The 18748-nt window shown below is 41.4% G+C and overlaps 1 protein-coding gene across 6 annotated transcripts in view; it reads right to left on the bottom strand.

Moving 5' to 3' along the window:
- Positions 1–18748, bottom strand: part of NBEA (neurobeachin) — a 428967-nt gene that overhangs the window by 108171 nt on the left and 302048 nt on the right. The window lies entirely within an intron of this gene.

Below are 18748 nucleotides of genomic sequence, written 5' to 3'. Positions count from 1 at the left end.
CAAACAATTATATTAGGTCAAAAAGACTAGCAACAAGGATTAGTAAGTATTCATGAAGCCTCCCAGCTGCATAGGTGCAGCAGAAAGTACAGTGGTCCCTCGATTTTTGCGGGTTCGAACTTCGTGAAATGGCTATACCATATTAATTAAAAATACTTTGCTGTTTTTTTCCCTATACCACGGTTATTCCTGCCCGATGACGTCATACGTCATTGCCAAACTTTTGTCCGCCTTTAGTAAATATTTTTTAAAATAAACTTTAATAAATAAACATGGTGAGTAATCATCTAAATGGTTGCTAAGGGAATGAGAAATTGCAGTTTAGGGGTTTAAAGTGTTAAGGGATGGCTTGTGATACTGTTCATAGCCAAAAATAGTGTATTTACTTCCGCATCTCTACTTCGCGGAAATTCGACTTTCGCGGGCCGTCTCGGAACGCATCCCCCGCGAAAATCGAGGGAACACTGTAATACTTTACTTTAAAAACTTGATTCTACATCACCTTTGCTTGAGCATTAACTCATCTTTGATCATGCTAGTTGTTAAATTAGCCCCCCTTAGTCCCATTGGAATTGGGCCACATAGAATTAAAATCAAATAAATAAACGAATAAATAAATAGATGGTAGAATAAACATTAAGTACATTGCAAGAAATGTTTTAGTTCTTGCAAGCAACGAGATTCAAATGAAAACATCTGCTCGGGTAACTTCTTAAAATAAGCATAGTCAATATTGCATAACTATTTTTATAAAAAGTTCAAAAGAGAACCATGTGTAACTGTTTCTTAATTCACAATGGCAAAGGATTTTTTTTCCCAATGGACATGTCAATCTGCCCAACAATAATGCAAATGGCTATGCAATGAACTAAACCAATAGTGCAAAAGCATGTCAATATGTTCAGGTGCTTGAATAAATATATATAGTAGGGCATAGATGGTAAAGATGTCGAAGATCTATGTCTCCCATACTTCCTGTAACAGTTCTTTTAATCATTTCAAAGCCCAACACTTGATTTCTGCGTACTACTGCCAGAAACGGATAAGAGAGGAAAAATTACATTTAATAACTGTTTGATCTGTGTTTCGATAATATCTGCCAGACATTTTTTTCAGTCACATCCTTCAAGACAGCTCACAGAATGATTTGCTGATTTTGCAAGGCTTGATCAATAGTAATACAGTGTTCCCTTGACTTTCGCGGGGGATACGTTCCAAGACCGCCCGTGAAAGTCAAATTTCCGCAAAGTAGAGATGCTCCCTGCCTCCCTTCCTTCCCCCCCTCCATTCCTGGTTTTACTTATCCCCAAAACCCGCAGGGACAACGGGGCGGCAAGCTGGGGGCTTTGCTGTGCTCGTTGCAGTGGCGGCGGCAGTGGCAGTAAGGCTCGGATTCAAGTGGAGCGTACCAACGCTCTGAGAATTAAAGGGATCGGGAAGTTGGGGCGAAGCTGAGCTTTTATTTAAAAAGTAGGATGGCTGGGGTGGTGGGGGGGGAGGAGGAGAGTTAAAACACACAGTATTGTACATCATGCGACCCCGGAAAACCCTTGGTATCCAAAAAAACCCACAGACTATTTTTTTAATAATATTTTTTGAAAAACTGTGGTATAGACTTTTCACCAATGTCGGACCCGCAAAAGTCAAGGGAACATTGTATATTACTAGTAGCACTTAAGCAGAACGTAATGATACTTAATTCTATAGAACAGTGATGGCGAACCTATGGCACAGGTGCCATAGTTGGCACGTAGAGCCATATCTGCTGGCACGCAAGCCATTGCCCTAGCTCACTCCAACGTGCATATGTGTGCCAGCAAGCTGAGTTTTGGCTCACACATAGGCTCTGGGAGGGAGTTTCTGGCTTCCAGGGAGCCTCCGGGGGGGATAGGGAGGGCACTTTTACCCTCCCTCAGCTCCAGGAAAGCCTTTGGAGCCTCGGAAGAGCAAAACATGAGACTGCTAGGTCCACCAGAAATTGGGCAACAAGCCATTTCCAGCCTCCAGAGGGCCTTCGGGGTGGGGGTGGAGGGAAGCTGTTTTCACCCTCCCCAGACATTGAATTACGGGTGTGGGCACCTGTGCATGCGTGATAGCATGCACGCACGCTCTTTTGGTACCCAAGGAAAAAAAGGTTTGCCATCACTGATGTAGAAAATAGTAAGTAAACAACTAATGAAGAGGAGAATGGAAAGTAGATCCTTAAGAAAACTAGAGTGGCTAACCAGAACATAACACATGACTACTCCTGCAACTTTTGATTGCCAATCCAGTTGGAACCTCTGTTATCATCAAATAACAGATTAAAATATTATCACTGTTAGCCACTCTAATCTTTTGAGGGCTAGCATGATCTGCACATATAAATAAATATATTCTTAAATTGTATGGTTTTAAGACTGATAGTGCCACTTAAAATAAGTATCTCATTTCTGATAAAGAGGAAGCATTAGTTCTAACCTTTGTTTTAGTCCTTTATTTCTTATTTCTGATAACTGTCTGCTCTCAATGTTTTGATGTCTATATTTTATGTATCAGTGGCAACCTTAAAAGTTAAGGCCCCCAAAATAAAGAAATTGCTTTTGATTTTAATTAAATTTATGTGCACTGCTGTAAGTTTAGAAAATTACAGAAATCATTGAGCAGCCATCAATGAAATAAAATCAGAGATTTGGTACTTGTGATCAGTTAAAGAGTCTTCCTTCTGTCCAATTATTAGTCAATATCAGTTTCATTGCTGATTTTCATTCCCTTGTGAGTATTTTCTGCTGTTGACAAATAAGAGTATTTTGTGGAAATGGCTAAAGAGGGGTTTCTTAATCTGATGTACACATCTTCAAATAAAGTAGAATAGGCGTTGATTGCTTACCTGAACGCCTCTTCTCGTACGGTGAGCGGGTACAGCAGTCACATGGGTTGCTCATGTCCAATCCGGTGGAACTGAGCCTAGTATTAAAAAAGCTTGCCGGATCCGCCCCTTCCCCAGAATTCGCGAATCCATAGACTAGGCTCAGTTGTGAAGCTCTGTAGTGTTCAACTCTCATTGTTAGAGGAAGAAAGAGATAGAAAGGTAAAGAAGACACATACAAGGGCGGGAAGTGACTGCTGTACCCGCTCACCGTACGAGAAGAGGCGTTCAGGTAAGCAATCAACGCCTATTCTCCGTACTGAAGGAGCGGGTCCAGCAGTCACATGGGACATACCCAATAGATGGTCCCTAGGGTGGGATTAGCTTGCTATCGTGTGAGATAACGGATTGGAGTACCCTTCTGCCGAAGGCAGCGTCCGCTGAAGCGTAAGAATCAATTTTGTAGTGCCTGATGAAGGAATTTGGCGAGGCCCAAGTGGCTGCTTTGCAGACCTCCTCCAACGGGGCTTGAGTCGCCCAAGCGGCCGAGGTGGCTGCGCTCCTGGTGGAATGCGCAGTGATGTTCCTTGGAACTGAGAGGGAGGCCGACTCATAGGCCTTAGATATAGTCCCTCTGATCCAACGGCCTATTACTGTAGAAGACACTTTGGCCCCCATGACTCTGGGATGATAGGCTACAAAAAGTGCTTCTGACCTCCGAAAGGGTCCTGTGCGTTGGATATATATTCTCAGCGCTCTGGTGAGATCCAGGGTGTGCCATCTAATTGCCAAGGGATGGTCTCGTTGGAGGCAGAAGGAAGGTAGGACAATATCCTGAGATCTGTGGAACATGGAACTGACCTTGGGTAAGAAGGTGGGGTCCAGTCGCAAGACTACCTTGTCCTGATGGAATTGGCAAAGGTCCTGCCTGATTGAGAGGGCAGCCAGCTCCGAAATGCGTCGGGCAGAGGTAATAGCCACCAGAAAAGCTACCTTAAAGGATAGGTACCTGAGGGACGCCGATTTTAGGGGTTCGTATGGTGCCTGCGTGAGGGAGTGGAGAACCCGTGGCAAATCCCAGGATGGATACCTGTGGACCTTGGAAGGTCTGAGGTTGGCTATGCCCTTGAGGAATTCCTGAACTTCAGGGAAGGATCGGAGAGGCTGTCTGCGGGGGCCCCCTAGGACAGATGAAATGGCTGCCAGATGACGCCGGAGGGTGCTGGTGGAGAGTCCTTTATGGAAACCTTGCATAAGGAAGGAAATAATTCTGTGTATGGGGATGCACAGAGGGGAGAGACCTTCCTGAAGACACCACTGGTGAAACTTGGACCACGTGTGGTCGTAGATTCGGTTGGTCGAGCCCCTTCTGGCCTTTAGAATGACCTCCACTGAATCAGGGTCATGCCCACGCAGCTCTAAATCTCTCCTGATAACAGCCAGGCGGTGAGGTGGAACCACTCCGGGTCTGGATGGAAAGAGGCCCCCTGCCGCAGCATATCCCCCGAAACGGGGAGTCGCCAAGGGTCCTGGACGGACAGCTGTTGGAGATCTGCGAACCAGGGCCGGCGGGGCCAATGAGGGGCGATTAAGATTACTCGGGCCCTCTCGGTGAGGACCTTGTGAATCACGTCCGGGAGGATTGGAATCGGAGGAAATGCATAGAGTAGGCCTGGAGGCCATGGACTCCGGAGGGCATTGATCGCTTCCGCTCCCGGGGATGGAAATCTGGAATAGAAGCGAGGGAGTTGGGCGTTCGCATTGGTCGCGAAGAGATCCAGGACTGGTAGGCCGAATCTGAGGGTGATTTGATGGAACAGGTCTTGATGGAGGTTCCACTCTCCTGGGTCTATCGTTGCTCGGGATAGCCAATCCGCCTGGATGTTGAGACTCCCCGAGATGTGATCGGCTAGGAGCGACTGGAGATGTTTTTCCGCCCAAAGGCCCAGCTTGAGGGCCTCCCTCATGAGAGCCTTGGATCTCGTGCCCCCTTGCCTGCAGATATGGCTTTTTGTGGCAATGTTGTCGGTGAGAATGAGAACGTGCCGGTTGGGGATGCGAGGAGAGAAATGCTTCAGAGCCAGGGAGACGGCTCTTAACTCTAGCCAATTTATTGGCCTGGAAGCTTCCTCCGGGGACCACGTGCCCTGGGCTATCATCCCCTGGGCGTGGGCGCCCCATCCCGATAGACTGGCATCTGTGGTGATGACAAATTGATCCGGGCACCTGAACGGGGATCCTCTGTCCATGGCCGGAGACTTCCACCACTTGAAGGATCTGCGAACACTCAGTGGGATGACAATGCGTCGATTTGAGTTGCTGTGCCCCGATCTCTGAAAAGGCAACAGAAGCCACTGGAGTTCCCTAGCATGAAGGCGAGCCCAGGGAATGATGCCTATGCATGACACCATCTTCCCCAAAAGAGAAGATAGAGTAACTATGGATACTGAAGGATTAGATAAAATGTTAGAAATTAACTCCACTATACTGAGTTTCCTCTCGGGAGAGAGAAAAACCTGGGAAGATTTTGAATCAATAATGGCTCCCAGGTGAGGAATGGAAGTGGAAGGTTGGAGGTGACTTTTTTCAAAGTTGATGGAAAACCCATGGTCCTGAAGGACTGACATGGTGACAGAAAGGTCTGATTTCACTCTCTCTAGGGAGTTCCCATGAATTAAAATATCATCAAGATAACATAAAATGTGGATGGGAGACGCCCGGATATAGGCCGCCAGGGACCCCAAGAGCTTTGTGAAGACCCGAGGGGCCGAGGAAAGGCCAAATGGCATCGCCCTATACTGGAAATGCCTGCCTTGAAAGGAAAAACGTAAAAATTTTCTGTGGCATTTGGCTATAGGAATGTGAAGGTAGGCCTCAGTGAGGTCTAAGGAGACCATGAAATCTCCCGAGTGAATGGCGGCCAAAATAGAAGACAAGGAGTGCATTTTAAACTTCCTATATTTGATGAATAGGTTTAGTTTCTTTAAATCCAAAATGGCTCTCCAACCTCCGGAGGACTTTGGAACCATAAAAAGGATGGAGTAAAAACCTAGGCCCTTCTGACCGGAAGGGACCGGCTGAATGGCTCTAATGGACAATAGATGAGAAATGGCCTCCTCCATACGGTTACAATCTGAGGATGACCTGGGCGAAGGGCAGGAAATAAAACGTTTAGGGGGAGGAGAAATAAATTCTAAAAGAAGGCCTGATTGAACAGTGTCAATGACCCAAGGGTCCTTGGAGGTGAGACGCCAATTTGCAGCGAAATGAGCTAGGCGACCCCCTATGGGAATGGAGGAAAGGTTACCATCTAGGTTTTTTTGAAGCCCTGTTAGAGGCAGCTCCCCTTTGGAAACGAAAACCCCTACCCCTGGAGTTCCTACCTTGGGAACGAAAGCGGGGGGAATACTGACCTGGAGATCTCTGATAGGAAGCCGCTTGATCTTGCTGGCGCCCTGGGCGACGAAAGGACTGCGTTTTAGTAACCTTTTTTGTGGTTGGGCCCAAAACCTTCTTCTTGTCTGTGGTCTCCGTGAGGAGAGGATCCAGAAGATCACCGAAGAGAAGGTTGCGCTTTAAGGGGCCCTGGGATAACTGCCACTTTTGGCGAACTCCCGCTTGCCAAGGGCGAATCCATAGGAGTCTTCTTGCCGTTGTAGAGGCTGCAATAGACTTAGCAGAAAATCTAGTAGATTGTAAGGTGGCATCAGCCACATACTGGGCAGCTGCAAAGACCTTGTTGAAGTCTTGTTGACCTCTCAAGTCATCTGGAGGAATGTGCTGTTGAAGTTGGCGAAGCCACAGCAGCATGGCTCTGGAGAAGAAGGAGGCTGCTGCAGAACTTTTAATGGCCCAGGAATCAGCGGAGAAACCTCTTTTGAGCATTTGCTCGATGCGCTTGTCCTCTGGACGGAGGACTTCCTCCGCCTCGCCTGGCACAGCCGCTGCCGAGTGAAGAATTTTGACAGGTTCATCTGGTTTGGGAAAAGATAGAAGCTCTTCATAGGAAGAGGAGAGTTTATACAACTTTCTGTCCTTGGTAGAGGGATTAAGGCCAGAGGCTGGAAAATCCCACTGTTTAAGTAAGGCATCTTTAAATAATTTAGGCATAGGGATTACCTCGTTATCCTCCTGTTCCTCTGTGAAGTAAGGTAAATTCTCCTCCGGGGGATCAGTGGAAGTGGAGGCTTGTTTCTCCTGGGCCGCTAATCCCGTAGAAATTCTAGCTTTGAGGAGGAGAGATTTGAATAGTTGAGAAGGGAAAATAGTAATGGGAGGAGGGACCTTTATTTGGGATTCCTCGTCCTCAGATAAGCCCTGGAAAGGGTCTTCATCCTCCTCTACATCCTCATAATCATCTTGGGAGGACTCTGAGTCATCCTGAATAGGAGCTCTGACCGCTGGGGAAGAACCCAAGGGGCGGGAGGAACGAGAAGGAGGAAGAGGTAAAGGAAGCTCATTGATGGAGGAGAGTTTGGCATCAATGGCTTTGGACAACACAGCAAAAATAGATTGGAACTCAGGAGGTAAACTGGAAATATCAGCAGAAATGGCAGAAGAATCCCTAAAGGCCTGGGAGGATCCTGGCTGGGGGGAATCTTCCATAATATCTGGTTCCTCTGGACCTATGCCCCATAGGTTAGGTTGGGGTCTGTCTAGGTTTGGCTCATCCAGAGATAACACAGGGACCCCAGAAGGAGGCAGACTAGAGGCCTCTGGTGGGTCTTGACTACTGATTACTTGGGCCTGCACTTTCAAACGTTTTGCTGATTTATCATGAATCTTTTGTAGGGCTAGGTCCCTTCTCTTCTCGGCCCTGGTGACCTTGGTCGAGGGGCGGGCCCCTGGAGAAGAGGAGGAAGAGGCCTGGGGGATACTAGTAATCTCATCGCCTGTAGGCCTGGCCTCTCTGGGACCTTTAGTTGTGCCTCTCTTGGGAAAGGTAGCCATAGTCTGACAATTAACAGAAGACAAGGCTGAGCCAATAATTAAATTATAAGGAGAAGATTTCAAGGACTTCCCAAGAGGAATGGATCCTGCTTCGAGGCCTCGAAGCTGCTGAAACGTGAGGACAATCTGGGCAAACCCAGAGTTCGTGCCCCCAAATCCAGCGGGGCCAGCCTCCCTAAACTTTGCAATTAAGTAAAACCAAGGCACTCTGGTTGGAGGCTAGGCCGGTGGAGAATTTAGCCTGGGACCCCCAAGGCCCGCTCCCGGATCCACGCGGTGGACTGAGGCCTACGCGGCTGGCAGAAGGCCAACACGAGAGGCCTAGATATTTTAAGAAAGGGCGCGAAGGCCTTCGCGCCAAAAAATCGCTTCGTAGAATTTCTTAAGGGGAAAAGCGATCGACTAAGTCCAGGAGACTAAAGGCGTCCCACTCCGCAGGAGGTATTTTATAAGCCCTTAAATATATTTTTATACAATAATTAAGCAATAATCCAATAATAAATACTTGCACCAGGACCTCCAGGCCAAGGGATTAGAAGAATCCACAAGCGGCCGCAGGAATCGTAACCGGCAAAACCGCCGGGGGAAAACGAAACCGCAACTTCTCCCAAGTAAAAAAGCCTAGCCGCTTTTTATTTTTATTTATTTATTTTTTTTTTCTTTTTAAAAACGGCTGGCGCAAATAGTGCAAGTAATTGAATAAAGACAATAAATCTTACTACTTTTTTTGAAGGAAAAGTCGAAGGGAAGGTGTTAGAATGTTGAACGAGCATTCACAATACAACCGCAGGATATGCGAACTGAGCGAATTCTGGGGAAGGGGCGGATCCGGCAAGCTTTTTTAATACTAGGCTCAGTTCCACCGGATTGGACATGAGCAACCCATGTGACTGCTGGACCCGCTCCTTCAGTACGGAGAAATGCTAAAACCAAGCTAAAAAAAAAATCCTGGTATCTAATCTTTGATTTTCTAACATCCAGCTGGATTGCTTTTTCAGCAATCTTTCAGAGAAAAATCCAACACATGCCAGATGACAATTGTAAACTAATCCCTTTCCTGCTTTTTATTTCTTTCTATGAATTGCAAAGCAAGGTTCAAGAGACAGCCTCTGATGCATCCCAAGTCCAGTACATGCCTTTCAAATCTAATCAAGAGGGTGTAAAAATGTATATAGAAAGATGAAAGTACCTTTGCCTTTGTAACATATGGCATAGTAAAAAAAAAAAAGAAGGAAGAAGAAGCAGGGAAGGCTGAAAGAGATGTTCCATAGGGGAAGGTTAAGTTTGATGCTAATGCTTCTTTAAAATGGTGACAGTCTGGAGAAGGGAAGCTCGCTGCGCTGCTTTAATTTCTCCCTGGAATAGCTCTCTCCCAACCTTCTGCAGCACATCAAAGTCTCTGGAGCTCAATTAAAATTGGATTATATTGAAATGCTCTATCTGTGGGACTACGGGCTCACTAACACTTTTCTTTCCGTAATACTCCAGATGACAGTTGGCCATCCCAATTTAAACAGTTGTCATAGAGACCACAAACTAAAGCAGCAGTAACTAACAATACAAAGGAAAGGTAAGTGCTTAGATTTCTATGAATGGAGGGCTTGGTTTTCAGCTGCACTAGATAGAGGCAAGCCATTAAACCCAGCCGGCATGAAAGGCTGTAATATGCCACGCTGCTTGGTGGAAACAAGCAAAGGAAATGATTCCAGCAAGGAATTTCATTTGTATCTTGATAGACACCAATACCTGACAAGTGTTTTGCATGTGACCATTTTCACACTATGTAAAATATTCAGAATTAATAAACTCTCTTTATGGATCAGTGCTAAAGCCAGTATAGAGGCTAGAATATATCAGCCACCAGTAAATTTAAAAAGTCAATAATTATTTTTTAATTACCAGCTTAATATGATTTCTATAATTATAATTTTAATAGGGATTATTATTTAACAAATAGCAGGAAAATTTGCATGGATATGAATGCATAAAATAGAAATGTCTTTGTAGTCTTGCACGGAAATTGCAGTACAACAATACCAAGACTATTTTAATAATTTTATTAATAATCTATGCATGAGAATTAAGAAGCTTTTACAGCAGCTTATTTTGTGATATTTGAGATTAGCCTATTCCTTAGACTCAGTTCAATTACTATTTCATTCAAATAAGACAATGATGACGACATGCAATAATAATCAATGGAACACAGCAGGCTAATACATCTTATTAAAAAAAATTATAGACACTAAACTATGTCACATAAATGATTATTTCTGAACAGTAAAGGCATGCTTTTGACTAATTTTGTACTGTCTCAATCCGTGCAATAATTTTTAAAAAATAGCTCCTTTTCAAAAAAGTAAAGTGCCATTATGAAGTCAGTTTAAACTTTTGGCAACACCATAAAGCAAGACACTTGTCAGTGCAATGTTCTGGTAATCATATCATATTTTCTGATAAATTGTATGTTTTTTGATCATTAAAAAAAACAACTTTTTTATTAAAAAATTGTCTTCTTGAGAATTCAAGGCTTTCCTTTTCTTGTCATTATCACCATGGAAATGAAGAATTATTCCTAGTTTAAAAGTTAACTATTCCTATTCCTATTAACTACACTGCTCAAAAAAATAAAGGAAACACTTAAACAACACAATATAACTCAAACTTCTGTGAAATCAAACTGTCCACTTAGGAAGCAACACGGATTGGCAATCGATTCCACATGCTGTTGCACGAATGGAATAGTTGTGCAAATGAAATATTCAATGAGAATATTTCATTCATTCAGATCTAGGATGTGTTATTTGAGTGTTCCCTTTATTTTTTTTGAGCAGTATATTTTAAAACTATTCCAACTTTTTTTTAAAAAATGGCTTATTGAGAATTCAAGGTTTTCCTTCCCTTGTTGTTATGCTGATCACCGTGGAAATGAAGGGTTATTCCTAGTTTAAAAATTAACTATTCCTATTAACTACACTGCTCAAAAAAATAAAGGAAACACTTAAACAACACAATATAACTCCAAGTAAATCAAACTTCTGTGAAATCAAACTCCACTTAGGAAGCAACACGGATTGGCAATCCCCACATGCTGTTGCGCAAATGGAATAGTTGTGCAAATGAAATACAGTATTCAATGAGAATATTTCATTCATTCAGATTTAGGATGTGTTATTTGAGTGTTCCCTTTAATTTTTTGAGCAGTATATTTTAAAACTATTCCCAGTTTTAAAAATCAACTTTTTTTTTAAAAAAATGGCTTATTGAGAATTCAAGGTTTTCCTTGTCATTATGCTGATCACCATGGAAATAAAGAGTTATTCCTAATTTAAAAATTAACTATTCCTATTCCTATTAACTACACCGCTCAAAAAAATAAAGGAAACACTTAAACAACACAATATAACTCCAAGTAAATCAAACTTCTGTGAAATCAAACTGTCCACTTAGGAAGCAACACGGATTGGCAATCGATTCCACATGCTGTTGCGCAAATGGAATAGTTGTGCAAATGAAATATTCAATGAGAATATTTCATTCATTCAGATCTAGGATGTGTTATTTCAGTGTTCCCTTTATTTTTTTGAGCAATATATTTTAAAACTATTCCTAGTTTTAAAAATCATTTTTTTTTTAAAAAAAAGGCTTATTGAGAATTCAAGGTTTTCCTTGTCATTATGCTGATCACCATGGAAATGAAGAATTATTCCTAGTTTAAAAAGTAACTATTCCTATTCCTATTAACTACACTGCTCAAAAAAATAAAGGAAATACTTAAACAACACAATATAACGCCAAGTAAATCAAACTTCTGTGAAATCAAACTGTCCACTTAGGAAGCAACACGGATTGGTAGTCGATTCCGCATGCTGTTGTGCAAATTGAATAGTTGTGCTATTCAATATTCAATGAGAATATTTCATTCATTCAGATCTAGGATGTGTTATTTGAGTGTTCCCTTTATTTTTTTAAGCAGTATACAGTGTTCCCTCGCTTTTCGCGGGGGATGCGTTCCGAGACCGCCCGTGAAAGTCGAATTTCCACGAAGTAGAGTTGCGGAAGTAAATACACTATTTTTGGCTATGAACAGTATCACAAGCCTTCCCATAACACTTTAAACCCCTAAATTGCAATTTCCCATTCCCTTAGCAACCATTTAGATTATTACTCACCATGTTTATTTATTAAAGTTTATTAACAAAAATATTTATTAAAGGCGGACGAAAGTTTGGCAATGACATATGACTCCATCGGGTGGGAAAAACCGTGGTATAGGGAAAAAAGTATTTTTAAATTAATATTTTTGAAGTTCGAACCCGCGAAAATCGAGGGAACACTGTATTTTAAAACTATTCCAACTTTTTAAAAAAATGGCTTATTGAGAATTCAAGATAATCCTTCCCTTGTCGTTGTGCTGATCACCGTGGAAATGAAGGGTTATTCCTAGTTTACTGTATGACTCTATTTTTCTTCATGGCTCTGATAAGTATGTTCCATGCCTCTCATGGGGGAAGCAATGTTAGGTTTTTGAAACAGCAACAAGGCAAACAGCACAAAGTGCAGGCCAAAGGCGAAGGAAACAAAAATGTGTCACCAATTCTAAAAACTGCACAGATCAAAATTTGTCAAAACAAGAACTAGGTTTAAACCAACAAGAAAGGCCCCAGCAGCTTTTATTTATTTATTTTATTTTAAGCCCAGCTGTAGAAAACACCATCTAATGAACCTGTCTGGGGCTGCTGTCCCCATCCTGTCAGGCATGTCAGAAAATGACAAGCACTGGGGACAGTCCGCCGCCAGTCATAGACAGGCCTGCCAGCTGGAGAGTTCAACCCCAATCTAATCACACTACCAGAAAATAACTTTCTATGCTTTCAACCTGAAAAGATGGGCTCAACGAGAGAGAAAAAAAAGAAGAAATAGTGTCAGGCGCTGAAACAATGCTATGCCATTTAATTACAAATTGTTCTCTGGTGAGAAATGTTAAAAGGAAACTAAATATATTCCACACTGTTCCAGATTAATCAAATTTTCAGTTGAGATTATTGTAGATTTTTCTAAGATAATGATAAAGGTGGACTAAAATAATAATAATAATAAAAAAACCAGCTTTCTAACAATCTGTTTTCTTGGTCTTTATTTTATCTTGAACTTGAATCACTTTATTTATTCATCAAATTTAGATACCGCCTAACTCATTTTCAGGGAGATTCTGGATGCTTTACAGATAAAAGTATAAAAATCATATACAAATACAATACATGAATAAAATGGAAGCTAGATGAAAAACAAGGGAAAGAGCCTTCTCTGTGGCGGCTCTGACCCTTTGGAAAAAACTGCCTCCAGAGATCCGCACTAACTCCACCTAACCGGTCTTCCGGAAAGCCGTTAAGACCTGGCTTTTCCGGCAGGCCTGGAATTATTGCAAGTATGTATGTTTTTTATGTTATTATTGTTATTACTGACTTTTATTTTTAGGTTTTGTTTTTATTGTTGTTATATTTATTCCTATTGTTAGCCGCTCAGAGTCCATTTGAAGTGAGAGGCATATAAATACAACAAACAAACAAGGATGAAAAAAATTAAAAGTTAAGAAGGTGGTAATTGTGGGGGAGATCTTCAAGGTGCTAACCCCCCTCTCCCACGGGTTGTATGCTATCCTGTGCCCCATTCAATGGACTCTCAAATTATGCATGGGATTTATAGTTCAATACATTTGGACAGTGTTACAGATTAGAGCTGCTCTATTAAAAAATAGTAATTAAAAATAGTAAGTGAAAATCAATTCATTGTGAAAATCAATGAAAATGTCATGAAAATCCAGTGTACCTTATTTTTTAAAAAAATATCAACAAAATGAATTTTAATTATTAAATTGCATTATGTATTCACAAAGTATTTCATTTCACCTTGCTTTTTCTTGGATTAAGGCTATAAACAGTATATAATAGAATATGATACCTCTAGTATATTTCCAGAAAGATGGCTTAGTAGAATAGAATTATTTATTGGCCAAGTGTGATTGGACACACAAGGAATTTGTCTTCGGTGTATTTGCTCTCAGGATACATAAGGAGAATTATTTATTTATTTATTTATTTATTATTTAGATTTGTTTAGAATAAAATACATTCATCAAGAATAAAAAGATACAACACTTAGTGATAGTCAAGGTTACTAATAAGATATTAAATTGTACTAGGAAACAAATAATAATATAAATTAAAAGCTACAAGCAACATGGTTATAATAATAAGTGGGAAGAGATAGATATTAGTAAGCAGTGAAGGGCTACCAAAGTTTTTACTACCACAATGTGGACGTGGTTTATGCAGGATGCCCTGCATTTTCTTTCAACATCTTTCAATGCAAATTGGGTGTTCTGGGGTGGAGCTCCATTTTTGTTACCCCACTGTGTTCCTCCCCGTCTGGGCAATAGCCCACCCCTGCTAGTAAGGAAAAGAAGAATAATAGTAATACAGTCTTAGTAAATTAGTAAATTAAGGAAAATGAATAGTTTAATTTAGAACACAAAGAAAAGCAATGAGCCTGCATATTCTGCAGAATTACATACTCAACTTTTAGTAGTAAACTCTTAATGTATGAACACTTGACTAATCCTCCCAAAAAACAAGCATTGTTGCAGCTGGTTAGTATTTGAATGACACTTGACAGCATCAAAAAATACTGCATTAGGGCTATAGGCTAAATGGGAGGAAGGCAATGACAAAATAGTCCCATAAACTTCATGGATGTGTTCATGAAATCACCAAGATATAAAGTGAACTTGAATCTGTATTGACCCTTTGTTACAAAATACAACCTAAACTACACTCCTAGAGTAATGTTTTATGATGATAATTATACTATACAGTACACAAGCATAAAGCAGTTCTTATAAATGCCACAATGTAATTGAGGAATTATGTTACAAGATTTTTGATCCTGCCTTCTCAAATTTATTTATTTATTTTATTTATTATTCATTTATTAGATTTGTATGCCGCCCCTCTCCGCAGACTCGGGGCGGCTAACAACAATAAAAAGACAACGTAAACAAATCTAATATTAAAAAATCTAAAAACCCCAATTTAAGAGATCAGTCATACATACAGTCATACCATACATAAATTTTATAAGCCTAGGGGAAGGGAATGTTTCAATTCCCCCATGCCTGACGACAGAGGTGGGTTTTTAAGAGCTTACGAAAGGCAAGGAGGGTGGGGGCAATTCTGATATCTGGGGGGAGTTGGTTCCATAGGGGCGGGGCCGCCACAGAGAAGGCTCTTCCCCTGGGTCCCGCCAAACGACATTCTATGCAGGTTCAGTATAATGCCCTACTTTAGCTTTGTGTAAGCAAGTATGTGATTTAAACATCTAAACCAGTTTGCTGAGACCAAACAGATGCAATCAGTGATTGGATTTCCCAGATTTCCCGCCTCTAAAGAGAATATGAAGAAAAGGAATGTAGAACTAATACTTGAGGAAATATTTAACACAATCCTCCACACTATTATTCCTAACTGAATTTATTCTTTTCCCACGCTGCTAAGGGCCATGCTAATAGGAGCAGGGGACTAGGTTAGGCTATTGTTAATTTTTTTCCCCCAAAGAAGACATCATCACAGCTTGTACTAGGTGCTGCTAATTAAATATTCAGGAATTTTTCACCCTGCTATAATAATCACAATTCATTCATTCATTCATTCATTCATTCATTCATTCATTCATTCATTCATTCATTCATTCATTCAAATTTTATGCCGCCCTTCTCCTTAGACTCAGGGCGGCTTACAACATGTTAGCAATAGCACTTTTTAGCAGAGCCAGCATCTTGCCCCCACAATCCGGGTCCTCATTTAAAAATTAAAAAATGTCTATTCCTCTCCACGAGAGAAATAGGGTTTAATTAGGATTTGATTTGAATATTATGTAGCCAAATGGTTCACATTACAATGGAGTTGAAATATATGGCCTGTAAAAAGTCTTGACATTCATTATATGGTAGCATTATAATTTTTATGTAATGGCTGTGCAGAATTTTTCTGTCCGATATGGAAATCCTATATTAAAGTGAAAATATTAGCAGAATTAAAAGTGCATTATCATTCATCAGAAGAAAAGTCACGTTAATGTGTGTCTTCTTCAGAATAACAAATCACTGACATTATTCCCCATTTCCAATGATGTTCTTTGGAGAATTGCAGGGCCTTTGAAACAATGTATTGAATTGCTAAAATTTCTATAAATTTTAAAATACAACAAACTACTATAGATACATTCTTATATTGAATATACAGCTTGGCTACCTCTAGAACAGGGTTTCTGAAACTGAAAAGTATCCCTCCACAGGAGAGGTCCAGAATTCAAAGGAGATATGAAGAACATTTAAGTTATCATATTACATTAAATCCACTTGTCCTAAAATATAATTGCATTGTTTTCACTCTTGGTATCATTTTCTTATTTGGATTTTTAAGGGAATTGTGTACATTAAGATTATTATTATTTATTGGATTTGTATGCTGCCCCTCTCCGCAGACTCGGGGCGGCTAAAAACAGCAGTAAAACAGTACAACAAAATCCAATACTAAAAAAGCAGTTAAAAACCCATTATATAAAAACCAATCATACATACAAACATACCATACATAAAATTGTGAAGGCCTAGGGGGAAAGTGTATCTTAGTTCCCCCATGCCTGGCGGCAGAGGTGGGTTTTAAGCAGCTTACGAAAGGCAAGGAGGGTGGGGGCAATTCTAATCTCTGGGGAGAGTTGGTTCCAGAGGGTCGGGGCCGCCACAGAGAAGGCTCTTCCTTTGGGTCCCGCCAAGCGACATTGTTTGGTTGACGGGACCTGGAGAAGACCCACTCTGTGGGACCTAACTGGTCACTAGGATTCGTGTGGCAGAAGGCGGTCCCTGAGATATTCTGGCCCGGTGCCATGAAGGGCTTTATAGGTCATAATCAACACTTTGAATTGTGACCGGAAACTGATCGGCAACCAATGCAGACTGCGGAGTGTTGGAGTAACATGGGCATATTTGGGAAAGCCCATGATTGCTCTCGCAGCTGCATTCTGCATGATCTGAAGTTTCCGAACACTTTTCAAAGGTAGCCCCATGTAGAGAACATTACAGTAGTCGAACCTCGAGGTGATGAGGGCATGAGTGACTGTGAGTAGTGACTCCCGGTCCAAATAGGGTCGCAACTGGTGCACCAGGCGAACCTGGGCGAACGCAAAAGGTTAGAAACTTCTGCTCTTCAAAAAGAAGCATAATTAAGAGAAATCCTGCCTAATATTATAGAATTATTTCAGAATGTTAATAAGTAGTTTGTCAGCGTTCTACATAGCATCTGAGAAATAAACCCTAGTCCCAGTCCAATTCTCTCAATCAGAGCTTGATTTATTAACAGAACCATGTTAGCTACGCCATTGTCATTCCGATTCTGATCCTTCCCAGAATCCCACCTAGGTTAAGGTTCATCTTACGTCTCCCACACTCACAAGTTCATCGCGAGAGCCAGTCTGTGTGCAGGGGCTTATCAACTTCCTCTTCTCTTCAGTTGAGGCAGAACAAACGGTGGCCTTGGCTTGGAGAAAGGAATCTTTGGTTGTGTCTAGTAACTTTCACCTCTGACTACTCGCTACCCCTCCCATCCCCCCTTGTGTGGTGTCAGGCTGAACTCTCTAACTCCACATGAAGACTTCGGCCTGACACAGTTACTCTTTTAGACAATATACTGCACGAGTCAAAAAGAGGGTGGGGAAAATATTTACTGACCCCTCACATCCTGGACACAAATTGTTTCAACTACTACCCTCAAAACGTCGCTACAGAGCACTGCACACCAAGACAACTAGACACAAGAACAGTTTTTTTCTGAACGCCATCACTCTACTAAACAAATAATTCCCTCAACACTGTCAGACTTTCTACTAAATCTGCACTTCTATTCTACTAGTTTTTCTCATCATTCCTATCACCCATTTCCTCCCATGCTGACTCTATGACTGTAACTTGTTGCTTATATCCTAGGATTTTTATTAATATTGCTTCTTCATTGCTTATTTGACCCCTATGACAATCATTAAGTGTTGTACCACATGATTCTTGACAAATGTATATCTTATTTTATCGACGCTGAGAGCATATGCACCAAGACAAATTCCTTGTGTGTCCAATCACACTTGGCCAATAAAAATTCTATTCTATTCTATCTTCTGATATATTTGGAGAAAATTAATTGCAATATATGGGATATATAAGTGTGATAAATCTCTCTATATGCATGTTCAAAAAAGGTTCAATTGAATGAATTTATTTATTATATTTATATTTTCATTCAATATCTCAAGAGGTATACATGGCATTCCTGGTGGGATAGGATTGAGTGGTGGGTGCAACAATGACTAAACAAGGATGAACCACTGACCTTCCATAGTTGGGGAGAATTGTGGATTTCAACCTGGGATTCTGAAGTCCTAATCTAATTTTATACCCTATGTGCAGGGGTGGGCTGTTAGCCAGAAAGCTAAATTGGGTTCGTTGCTGCGGCTCACGAGAACCAGTGGGAGCAGCGAGATTTTGCTTCTGCACCTGTGGAGGTAGCAAATTGCACATGGAGCCACAGGTGTGCCCGTGTTTCGATGAGATTTTTTACTTCCTTGCATGCCAAAATGCGGGCACACATGCCGCTCTGTGCGCGATTTTGCTACCTACACAGGTGCAGAAGCAAAATCGCGCTGGATCCGCTAGCACTCATGAGTTGTGGCAATGAGTCCAATTTAGTGTTCTGGCTAGCAACCCACCCCTGCCTATCTATCTATCTATCTATCTATCTATCTATCTATCTATCTATCTATCTATCTATCTATCTATCTATCTATCTATCTATTGGATTTGTATGCCACCCCTCTCCGCAGACTCGGGGCGGCTAACAACAGTGA

This window comes from Erythrolamprus reginae, chromosome 4 (genome assembly GCF_031021105.1).
Source record: "Erythrolamprus reginae isolate rEryReg1 chromosome 4, rEryReg1.hap1, whole genome shotgun sequence".
In the NCBI taxonomy this organism is placed as follows: domain Eukaryota; kingdom Metazoa; phylum Chordata; class Lepidosauria; order Squamata; family Dipsadidae; genus Erythrolamprus; species Erythrolamprus reginae.
Note: the sequence above shows the minus strand (reverse complement) of the source record. Positions and strands in the feature narration are given on the sequence as shown.